Below are 12,544 nucleotides of genomic sequence, written 5' to 3' on the forward strand. Positions count from 1 at the left end.
TTAGTCACTACGACTCCTTTATCTTTGATTAAATAGATTGTTATTCCATCTTTTCCTGTAGCCTTTTCTTGTTTCATGGCTTGGATGGCTCTTCTAACCTTCTCGCTAGTTGAAGAATGAGTCTCTGCAATCTGTCCGTTACTTCTTCGAATTAGGGTATATGTCTCTTATGGGCAGTGTACAGGTCAGTATAGAATTCTTCCACTGTGTTTACTATACGTTTGAGATTGCTGATGATATCACCCGGGTTATCTTACAATGCGTGCATCTTGGTTTGTCCTATGCCTAGTATCCTTCTCACTGATTATATAATGCGTCCATTTATACAGCTTCCTGAGTATTTCTCACGTTTTAATTTCTAAAATCCTATTTTCTCCTTGTTGATCACATTTGACAGTCCCCCAAATTCTATCTTATCTCTTGAATTCGACATGTTCATTCTTTGTCATTTTTGATTACGAACTTTGTTATTTCGAGAGCTTGCCTACTGATTGGCTTGGTACCTTACCTCCGACTTCAATTCATGCCTCTGAAGCCAGCCCAGTTACGGTCTCGTTCATTGCTTCAATGTCATCTTCATCACTTTGTTCTAAGGCTGCATAGTTTGTTTGCAAGTAGTAGACTTAATTGGTCTGCTTTTACCCTCACTGAATCTAGGTTGACCTGCTTCTTTCTGACCAAATTTACTCCTTCTCTCTTCAAATTGAGAGAAATCCTACACGTCACCAACCTATGAACACGGCACTTTACTGCAGCCAACACTCAGTATCCTGTCCTATGCTGGGATTGGCAGAAAGTATGAAATCTATTTCATTTCTTGTTTAACCAATGGGGTTGTTCTAGGTCCACTTTCTGCTGCTACACATTCTGAAGGAAGTGTTCTTTATTGGAAGCTTCCCGGAAAGGCGGTGTTCGTTGGTTCAAGTTCGGGACGAGTTTTTCTTCAACTGTGAGGCTTTTTTTTCGAGGGACCCGCATGTTTCCTTTGTAGCAACTGCTACGATTGTGTGGATGCCTCTTTTTCTAATAATTACTGCTCTCCACCTTGTGTATTTCCGCAGAACTATTACGTGAAGACCATGTATTGTTGAAAATATTTCCTTTTATAGCAGATGTGCTGCAAGTGATGCTCTTGTAGCGTGTTTCGTCTTTGTATTGTTCCCACCATTACGGTCGTGGTCCTTTGTGTTTCGAGTTTCAAACGTATTACTTGACCAGAAGATGGCGCGATCGTTCAGCAAATAGAGCAGAAAGAGAACTTTCAAATGTAATCGGTCTTCTGAACAAATGCCTTCATGGACGAACACGAACACCAATGAGTCACTAAACCAACTCATCTGGGTCTGCTGCCCCATGACAACATTTGTCCGTGCTTACACATTGTAGACAGTCACTAACGATACTGTAGCCTACTACAATGAAGGTAATTCTGCACGAAAATTTGTTCTGCGGACACTTGGAATTGTTCCATGTGAGTTTTGTAATATTGCCCTTGACAGGATGGAGAAATCGCATGTTGACAGGGTACAATTCAATGACCCTGCCGAGAGATAGAAAGCAAGGACGACGGATAAATAGGAACACTAAGCGGTGTTTCGGAGACAGCTACAAGAAAGTCAGTAGTGAAATGCATTCTCCTGAGGCATTTTGAGCATCCACAAGCAGTATGCGAACATAAAACTTCATTTTTCTAAAGTACAGTTGCTGTACAGTGAGACGTTGTACACATGTACAGCAACCCCTCATAAATGTTTTAAATAAAAAAGGATATCTGGTGATATGAATTATAACACTGGAAAATATTAAACTGCGAGAAAGCCCCCTTGTGGCATTGTGCATGCAGTGATATTAGTTTTTCGGTACAAAATACAAAGAGGATATCATATCCATTTGGTTCATATATAACCTATGGGTATTCAGAATAACACTCTATAGTGTCATCACATTTCTCTGCGTGGTTGCAGAGAAAAAGTTCATTAAATAATTTACAGACCTGAAATTTTGGGAATGGGCCACAGGAAAGGCAGACCATCTGGACACAAACAAAGCGTCTCCTCTTGTACCCAAGGGTATCCTATGTAAGCGCGCAAAATTCGATGCGAATATCTGCGGGTATTTATAAAATATTACGTTAAAATAATACATGTGCCATTTACCCTACATGCCTTCTTATTAAAGGCGCTTTAGTGCGGATTGTATTTTCACTCCCTCCAACAAAATAATCCGCCTGCACTCATAGGTACATTATTTCCGGTTCCCCATAATCGTACGCCTTATTTGGAATGTTATTATTCAGACCTTTTGATGTGTGTCAGTCCCATCATGATTCTTCCACGAATCAAAATGTTTTTCTTTATACTAAATCCCGCGACCTTTGCTTTGAAAACCTCTATGCAAAAGAAGAGGCTGTTTCGTGCCGTGTTCGCCAAACTGCCGTTTGTGACCAGATGCTGGAACGACTGACTAAAATATCACGTACACCCCTCTCGTGCCAGCACCAACTAGCTGTTTGCGATGACCACCACGTGTTGTTGATTATGATTCGCAGTCTATGGAACATACCCACAACGGAGGTTGGGGACAAATTGAGTGGTACGTATCGTGCCAATTCAAAATAGGTATGTATTATGATTGCTCCTTGTTGATGATGATTGCAATTTCCATCATGTGACACAAACCCACAACGGCGGGCAGGCCAATTACCACGCCTACCAACGCCAAGTAGCTCTACGAGATAGTCGCCACACCTTGACGATTATTGCAATTTTCCTTAATTGGGGGACACCCATAACGGAGGATTGACCACGGAACGTGTCCGCGTGTTCAATATGATGATCATTTCCACAAGATGGCATATAACCAGAACCTCGGGATTGGCCAAGAAACGGGTGACGCATATCGCACCAAGACCAACGAGGTCTTTGGGATGATTGGCGCGTGTTCATGATGAATACGGTTTCCATACCATGGCATATACAGAGAACCGTGTACTGGGCAATAAGTGCACCGTGTATCTAAAACAAATGAGAACAGCGCAGTAATTACAAGCCTACATAGGATTTGTCACATTGCGTACCACAGGTGCGTGAGACAACCTGCGCCCACCTGTATTCTGTATGCCGCAGATACAGGAATGAAATTGCCCCCCCCCCCCGCGCAATTTAAAATATTTCAATGCTCGCTTCACGAAAGCACCCTTTCACATAGATTCCAATACGCGCGTTGGGCCTGCATAATGCTTTTGTTTATGTATGGATGGAAGTGAACGGAAAAGAAAGGAAGAAAGCTTCGGATAACAAACCTGCGCTCCAATAACTACTGCCGTACTAATATTACAAATGTGCTACAAGTATGCTACTAATACTATGCTTATATAATGGAGATGAATTTGCGCTTAATTTGGGACACATTAGGAAAGAATTCATTGCTAACAGCTGTAGTGGCTTCAAAAAATGCGTAGCACAATCTACTCCTTAAAGTACCTTGTTTAATAAAGGACTGGGTTATGCTCTGCCTTAATCGACACGGAAAATATGAACTGACATTTCTAAGCGCGCATCATAATATTAAAACACAATCGCAGCAGAAATGCGACATAGATGCATTGTTGGTGAGCAGCTCACTATTAGAGGCATCCATATAAATAGCAACATGACATCTTTCAAGATTCGGACCAAATACGTAGCCTAGTGGAGAAATTTCGAAAATGAAGGACAATGAGCGCTACATCAGTGCAGTCACAAGAGTAAACAGGCAGATAAACCATTTCAGATAAAAACTAAAGTAATTGCCGTTATAACACACTTCAGGAAATGTAGTTTAAAGTTTGCAAGCAGGGATAAGGTGCCTCAGAAAGGCTGGCGAACGTTTCCGTAGGAGGACCTATCTTCGTCAAAGGCGGCCTCGTCATCGTCGGCATGTTAGCTTTAAAGGGTTAGCGCAGTGACGTCACGTGCGTTTGTCGTCGGTGGCTGTTGGTTATAAAGAGAGAGACTTCAGAGAACGCTGTAGCGCTTTCTGCCACCCCCTGCTACGCTTCCCTTCCCAAGGGAAGGGAAGCGTAGCAGGGGGCGGCAGAAAGTTAGGTGGGCGGATGAGATTAAGAAGTTTGCAGGGACGGCATGGACACAATTAGTACATGACCGGGGTTGTTGGAGAAGTATGGGAGAGGCCTTTGCCCTGCAGTGGGCGTAACCAGGCTGATGATGATGATGATGATGTAGCGTGACGTCAGTGAGCGTCGTTCTCAAGACGACGGCACAAGAGAGGGAGAGTGGGAAGGCGGGGAGAAAAGAAAGAAAAGGTGGGAGAAGAAACGGGGGGACACCAAGCTGGAAAAAAAGGGGGGGGAGAATAACAGGAAAAAAGGAAGGGGGGCATGGAAGAGCGTTGGCGAAGCGAGAGGTTACGGAGCATTCAGATTAAAACTTTTTGTGCGCAAACAAACAGGGACGAAGAATAGGGGCAACACAATGACGAGCGCTTTCGTCCCTGTTTGTTTGCCCACAAAAAGTTTTAATATGAATTTGTTCCAACTAGGCCGACTCACAGTTATGCTTCAGAGCATTCAGAGGTGTCGTTGGCGGCATGTTTCTGTGGCATTAGAAGAGCCGGTCAGGCGGTCAGTGCGCGAGTAAGACAAAAGGCAAAAAAAAACCTGAGTTGAAAGGGGGACTTGTGTAGCATAGTAGTTAAGATGGCGACAAGGAGTCAGGGATGCAATGTATGGCGTATGTGGAAGGCAGCGGCATGGTCTTTCAAGGGACGTTAGCCCCTGTAGCTCAACCTAGGTGTCGTTACGGTGGCATACAGAAATGGCGATACCCTGCGTGGCTGAGGAGCCGAGAAAGGTATAATGGCATCTGGAACTTTGGAATGTGTTGGTGAGGGTGTTTCGAAAACAAATAATGAAAACAGACAAAAAAAGAAATGAGAGGGGGATAACCGAAGCCGGAATAACAGATAGGAGGGTGACGTGCGCAGAAGCGAGCGGGGGCTGGTGTACATGACAAAAGGGGGTTGGATAGTTGATATAAACGTAAAAATATGAAAGAACATGTTAAATTGAGTAGCAGGCAGGAAAATATTTTGGAAACAGAAGAAAAGGTAAGCTTACAAATTAAGGTTAGCTGGTGGCATAATGTGTTTTGTGTCTTGGTTGATGATATGAGAATTTCAGATTTAAGTTACCGCTTTTAAAGATTCTAAGTTGCCCTGTGCCAAATTAATTCCCGTCGGGTGTAGGCAGTTAAACTTGTGTATGAGGTATGATTCCGTATATTTCCTTTTGCGGGGTTAACGGAAATTTGTTTGTAGTATATGGAGCCTTGCTGTGTCAAATATATGACCATGTTCATTAATGTGGCTGGCTACTGCTTTAGGTAAATTGTGTTTTGTGTCCGCGCGCTGATCGTTGAGTCTTGTATGAATTTGTTGTCCAGTCTCACCTATGTATTGTTTGCTACATATGGTACATTATAGACAGTAGACTACGTTACATCATGTGCAGGTGAAAACCGAATTTGCCTTGTGTGCGTAATTTGACGCTGTACTTTTTACTGTAGTAGTAAATTGAACATGTATGCACGTAGACCAGCTGGGGATGCCACAGGAACCGGTTCCCAACTTCGTCTTTCTTCTTAGTGTGGCATGCACAAGAATATTGCCGCCAGCAATGCGAACAAAAGCCGACCGCCACATCCCAACTGCGTTTAAAAAAGCCGCCACACCACAATCGTCAAGAAAAGCACCGCTAGGCAACGCTGGGCCGGTGCTGACAAACCGGCAGCTCGTGTGCGAGGATCCGACTGGCACGCGACAGGAGGCGACAAAGAGGAGAACGACGTTTAAAGAAGCGAAGCTCGAGGAACGTTCTTGTTGAGGGCAAAGTCAGTTTTTGTTGACGGGCACAGGTTCACGCTGAATAATTTAGTTTTCATAGAAAAAGCTGTCGTAACTGTTGATTACGACAGCTTTTATGCGACAGCTGTCGTTTACGACAGCGTATGGTGCGGAGTATGGCTCCAAGCCCCATACGCGTCATGGAAGGTAGTCCGGATCCCCATTGTTTGGAGCCAACGGAATTTGCGACTGTTCGCCAACGCACGAGCTGCCGCATACGAGGTGAGGCCCACGAGTTTGGTCCTCTCGCCGATTCACCAAGGGCAGTGGCGGCAGTCAGCCTAGGTACCAGGGCGATGGCTACTCAAGTAACCCCTCCTCGCGTCCTCCTTCATTCACCCCGGACAGCAGAACCCTTTCACGGAGACACACTCGAGGATGCCGAGGACTGGCTCGAAAACTTCGAGCGTGTCGCCAGATGTAATGGTTGGCACGAAACAAAGAAACTCTGGTATGTATACTTCGGGCTGGAGGAATCTGCACACACGTGGTTTCAAAACCATGAAGCGTCGTTATTATAGGGGAACGACTTCAGACGAGAGATGCTTGCTAAGTCCCCGAGCACGGATCACAGAGAGAGGGCAGAAGCCGCTCTTCAGGCGAAACACCAGCGGAACAACGAAAGCGGGGCCATGTACATTGAAGGCATGACCCACCTCTTCCCTCCGAGGCGATCCAAACATGCATGAGGACGAGAAATTGCGGCACCTAATGCGCGGTGGGAAACAGGAGCTCTTTGCTGGCCGGGTTCGTAATCCGCCCCGCACTGTAGCCGAATTTCGATCAGAGGCGACGACGATGGAGAAGACGCTGCAGCGGCGAGTGAGGCAGTACAACAGAGATGTAAGCGTCGCATCATTTGTCGTTATGTCAGAAGCCCTCCCCAACAACACGGACATCCTATGCGAAATGGTGAGGGCCGTCGTAAGGAAAAAGCTGCAGAAACTGCAGCTAGCCCAAAACCCTCCTACGGCGTCCGCACTTGCCGATGTCATACACAGAGAAGTCCGGCAAGCAATTTGTGAGCCAGAGCCTCAGGTACGGCCCCGCGCACAACCAGAGCGTCAGCCGCGGATATTGTACCTCCAAGTTTTACGTCAGGACTTAGAACGCACTGACTTTGGACGAACGGCCACAATACCCCAGGTGCCTCCTCGTAATGTGCCACCCATGGCACAAGGAAGACCCCGTAAAAGCCATGTATGGCGCACTGCAGACCGCCGTCCCCTCTGCTACAACTGTGGAGAGGCTGGTCACCTATACCGGGAATGCAGTATTGCCGAGTAGGACTGCGTGGCTTCTCAGTGAATGCGCCTTGCCCTCGAAACGGTGAGCGCTCTGATGAAATATAAGCATTTTTGTCTACGCGCAAAACTATTCGGAACCCCCAGCAACATGAACCTCGATGGGCAGCGCCTATGCTTTATAGGTCGCCCAGTCCACGTCCCTTTTCCATTTTACCTAGGCGTCGCTCACAAAGTCCGCCACGGGAAAACTAGACCCACCGACCTGTGGAGGCAAGGCCGCTGACGCCCGGAACACCGAATGCCCTCCATCGCCAATCCGACAAGAGGACGGCAGTCACGAAACGACGAACAAGTGCAGTGATGGCCCCGTTACTTCTGAGTTGCGCGTCATCATCGACGACTTCGAAGTGACTGCGTTGATAGACACTGGTCTGGACTATTCAGTTATTAGCAGTGTACTCGCCAGAAAATTGAAAAAATATTGACCCATTGGACCGGACCTCAAATACGTACAGTAGGGGGACACTTAGTCGACACCGTAGGAATGTGCACACCAAGGATCGGAATTAGAGGCTTTACATACATCAGCAGCTTTATTGTTCTCCCTGAGTGTTCCCGTGAGCTGATACTGGGCATGGGCTTTTTGCAAACGAATGGCGCAATTATGGACTTGCAAAAATCACGCGTGTTGTTTTCTACAGAAAATGATGTTACCATTTCAGATACAGAACAGCCACGTATTTCCTCTCTCCGTATTGTGGATGAACACGTGACGGTGCCTTCACGGTGCAGTGCGACTGTCGTTGTAAGGTGCGACGTATTTCTTGACTATGAGGGACTTGCAGACGTAAATATCGGACTGCTACTGGAAAAGCAAATATGCGTGGCAAGAGGCCTAGTTCACCTGCGTAACGGATGTACGGATGTCCTCTTGACTAACTCTGGCAATGAGGCACAACACGTAGCGAAGGGAACAGCCATAGTGTCTCTTCATGACTATGCACAACTTGCGGATGTGTCAACCCTCCATGCATCATCACCAGCTTCTGTCACTTTAGACAGTGTCCTTACCTTCATCGACATTGACTGAGAGCTGTCATCACCCCATAGAGATAAGATTGTGAGCTTGGTCACAGAGTTTGCTGAATGCTTTTCGACTTTATCGAAAGTCCGTCGTACTCCCGTCGCGAAACACCGCACTGTGGCCGAAGAACCTGCAAGACCAGCGCGCCAACACCCGTACCGAGTGGGTCCAAAAGAAAGAGAAGCGATAAGAAGCCAAGTACAGGAAATGCTCAAAGACGATGTAATAGAGCCATCCAATAGCCCATGGGCATCTCCGGTAGTCCTGGTCCAAAAGAAGTATAACACTCTACCATTTTGTGTTGATTACAGGAAACTCAACCTCGTCACAAAGCGAAATGTTTATCCACTCCCACGCATCGACGACACCTTGGAAAAACTACGCAATGCTTACTTCTTCTCTTCTCTGGATCTCAAAAGCCGATACTGGCAGATAGAAGTGGACGAGCGAGGTCGCGAAAAAACGGCATTTGTGACACCGGAGGTGCTTCCATTTGCTCTGTGTTCTGCACCCGCCATCTTCCAGCGGATGGTGGACACTGTTCCCTCCGTACTGAAATGGCAGTCGTGCCTCGTCTGCCTTGATGATCTGGTGGTCTTCTCCACTACATTCGAGCAGTGCATGCAGCGATGGAGAGCTGTTCTGAATGCTATTCGTACGGCGAGATTGACCATAAAACCCAAAATATGCCACTTCGGCATTCGTGAGCTCCACTTTCTCGGACACATTGTCGGTGCTGAAGGCGTCCGCCCCGATCCTGAGAAGATCACTGCAGTAGAAATGTTTCCGAAGCCAAGGGACAAAAAAAGCTATTAGAAGTTTCCTGGGACTGTGTGCCTACCACAGGCGTTTCGTAGAAAATTTTTCTAAAATTGCCGAAACTCACGCGACCGTCAAAAGAAGATGTACATTTTGTGTGGGATAAAGAACAATATGACGCCTTCGCTGAGCTACGACGGCATTTGCAGTGTCCTCCTATACTTGCCCATTTTAATGAAAATGCTGAAACGGACATCCACACCGACGCGGGCAAAGTTGGTCTCAGTGCCATATATATTCAGTGGCAGATTGGAGAAGAAAAAGTTATTACATACGGAAGCGGTACTTTATCCAAAGCCGAGACAAATTACTCAGGCACAGAAAAGGAATGCCTGGCGGTAATATGGCCCATCAGTAAGTTCTGGCCAAACTTATGTGGCAGACCATTTCAAGTCATCAGCGACCATCATTCATTGTGCTGGCTGGCGAACCTCAAGGACCCTTCGTGAAAACTCAATAGATGGAGTTTGCGTCTACAGGAGTATGACATCACGGTCGTTAACAAGTCCGGTCTCAAGCACAATGACGCTGATTGCTTATCACGCGCACGGATCGAAGCTACGTCACCTGAATACGAGCCAGATTTCCAATTTCTTGGGGTTGTGAATACGACGAAAATGGCTCATCATCAGCGTACTGATGCGGAATTACTCCTGCTCATCGAGTACCTGGAGGGTGGACAAGTGAAAGCGCCTCCAGTTTTCGTCCGCGGATTGCGTTCGTATGTCCTCCGGAACAACGTCCTCTATACAAACGAAACTTCGAGCACAGTGGTGAGACGTTTCTACTTCTCGTACCATCATGGCTGCGAGCTGAGATCTTAGAAGCTTGCCATGATGATCCTGCAGCTGGCCACTTAGGCGTTAGTAGGACTCTAGCGAGAATCCACCAGAAGTATTACTGGCCGAAGTTGATGAATTCAGTGCAGCACTATGTCAAATCATGCCGAGATTGTCAAAGACGCAAAACACCGCAACTCAAACCAGCAGGTTTTCGGCAACCGATACAGCCACCAGCAGCACCATTTGATCAAATAGGAGTGGATTTACTTGGACCATTTTCCGTATCAACCTCAAGAAAGCGGTGGATTGTGGTAGCAACCGATTATCTGACTCGGTATGCGGAGACATCTTCTCTTACAAAAGGAACCACCACTGAAGTGGCTGAGTTTTTTTGTCACACACATGGTATTACAACATGGTGCACCTAACGTACTCATAACGGACAAAGGAACAGCTTTTGTGGCCCGTTTAATGCAGTCTGTTATGAAACTAACACATGCTGCTCATAGAAAATGCACAGCGTACCAGCCGCAAACCAACGGTCTGGCTGAACGGCTCAATAGAACGCTCGCTGACATGACCTCAATGTACGTGGACATCGAGCATCGGACACGGGACAGTATTCTACCATATGCTACCTTTGCGCATAATACTGCAGTACAAGAGACGACACATTTCACGCCATTTGAACTTGTTTACGGTCGGACAGTAACAACGACACTAGACGCGATGTTACCTGTAAACAACAGAAGCGAAGACGACCCTATAGTTAGTACATAGAAAGGGCAGAAGAAGCACGGCAGTTGGCAAGGCACCGTATTGTACAACAGCAGTACCTTGACGCAAACCGGTACAACCTAGGGCGAAGAGAGCTACAGTACAACCCCGGAGACAAAGTGTGGGTATGGACGCCTATACGTACGCCCGGTTTTTCGGAGAAGTTACTGCGCCGTTACTTTGGCCCCTACAGAGTACTTCGACGGCTAAATCCCTTAAATTACGAGGTAACTCCTGAAGGCCAAGTCTGCTCCTCACGACGCAGGACTCGCCCAGAGGTCGTTTACGTAGTACGAATGAAGCCTTACCATGAAAGGCACAGACTAACATAATTTGCACGTACGATCAAGCCTAGCACCGGCCATCCTCTGACCACTGTCGTTTTAAAGCAGTTGGCCTCTCATAGACCTTTTCTACGCATCGGGACGATGCTTCTTCCGAGGGGGCTAATGCTGCCAGCATTGTGAACAAGAGATGACCACCACATCACAATTGCGTTTAAAAGAGCCGCCACACCGCTAGGCAACGCTGGACCGGTGCTGACAAACCGGTGGCTCGTGCGCGAGAACCGGACTGGCACGCGACAGGAGGCGACAAAGAGGAGAACGACGTTCGAAGAAGCGAAGCTCGAGGGACGCTTTTGTTGAGGGCGCAGTCGGTTTTTGTTGACGGGCAGAGGTTCGCCCCGAATAAATTATTTTTGATAGAAAGGGCTGTCATAACTTTTGGCTACAATATCTTTAAAGTTAGTGTTGTGTCTGTAGGCTACTGTAGGCGGGTAGGGAAAAATCTTATTAAGTTTCTAATTGTTGTTGAGAATAGGTGAGTATTTACTAAGGATTTTATTCACGTTTGGGAGTGCGTTTGTGACTTTAGTAGTAAGAAGAGACGTTGTTGTTCTTGTGATCCTCGGGCAGGGCTTTAAGACCTCGGCTCGATCAAGTTCGGTTGCAGCGGTGTAAGCTCTTTGAAGGTCGCTGTTTTGGTGGTTCCGGTTAGGGTTTCTTTAAGGTGATCGAGTCTATCCATCTAGTCTTGGTTTTCTAGGCAAATGCGATGTAGTCATGTGGCTTGGCCTTTAAAGGTGCCTTCTTTGCAATGCCTGGGATGGTGGCTCATATATTGTAGGTACTGTTGTTTATCGAAAGGTTCCACATAAAGCGTTGTATTTAGCGCCCCATTGTCAATGTATATTGTTGTAACCAGAAAGTTTCGGCTTTCAGTTGAGGATCCTGATGTGAATTTTATCGCTGGATGAAAAGAGTTTAGAAATGCTACATATTTATCTAGGCTGTCATGACCATGTCCCCATATTATGAATATGTCGTCCATATCTATATATCGTAGGTATGTGCGGGGCTTCTCAGTGCAGCGCGATAGGAAATCTGTTTCTAGAATCCCCATATATATGTTCGCGTAGGTTGGTGCAAAAGGCGTACCCATGCTTGTACCGTGTATCTGTAGGTAGTAACTCTCTTCAACTTCGAAGTAGTTATGTGTTAGAATTAATTCAAGGAGAGACAAGTAGACTTCAGTAGAGTGTTGTGCATTGTGTTTGGACACCGTTTGTTTTATTGAAAATAAACTATCAGGGATTAGAATGTTCTGGCCATGAATTAGGCAAATAGCAAGAAACTTACGGGGCGTATTCCCAGACATGGTGGTCCAACCTGAAAACAGTCATTTCAGACATTTAAGCGTGTTTTTATTGTGCTTTACCGTTGTGGCGGCTTTGGCCATGCACAAACACAGACATACATAGCACAGAGGACACTTCTCCAAACATTCAGCGGCGATTTAGCGGTAAAAGTGAGAGACGTGCCTTAGCGTTACGTTCCACCTCTTCGAGGCCCTGGATCTATGATTTCAACCATATTCACGGCATTGCAAAGTGTTCGGGAGGAGCTCACTCGACACACGTTCTGCCTCTACGA

General features: G+C 46.5%; 1 long non-coding RNA gene across 1 annotated transcript in view; it reads right to left on the bottom strand.

Annotated features, from left to right (window-relative positions):
* The window catches only part of LOC142591246 (uncharacterized), a 50,748-nt gene extending 38,467 nt beyond the window's left edge, over positions 1–12,281 (bottom strand). The window contains exon 1 of the long non-coding RNA XR_012830415.1: positions 12,251–12,281. This is a non-coding gene — a long non-coding RNA (uncharacterized LOC142591246). The remainder of the gene's footprint in view (positions 1–12,250) is intronic.
* Positions 12,282–12,544: the final 263 nt, after the last annotated feature.

This window comes from Dermacentor variabilis, chromosome 8, assembly GCF_050947875.1.
Source record: "Dermacentor variabilis isolate Ectoservices chromosome 8, ASM5094787v1, whole genome shotgun sequence".
NCBI lineage: Eukaryota > Metazoa > Arthropoda > Arachnida > Ixodida > Ixodidae > Dermacentor > Dermacentor variabilis.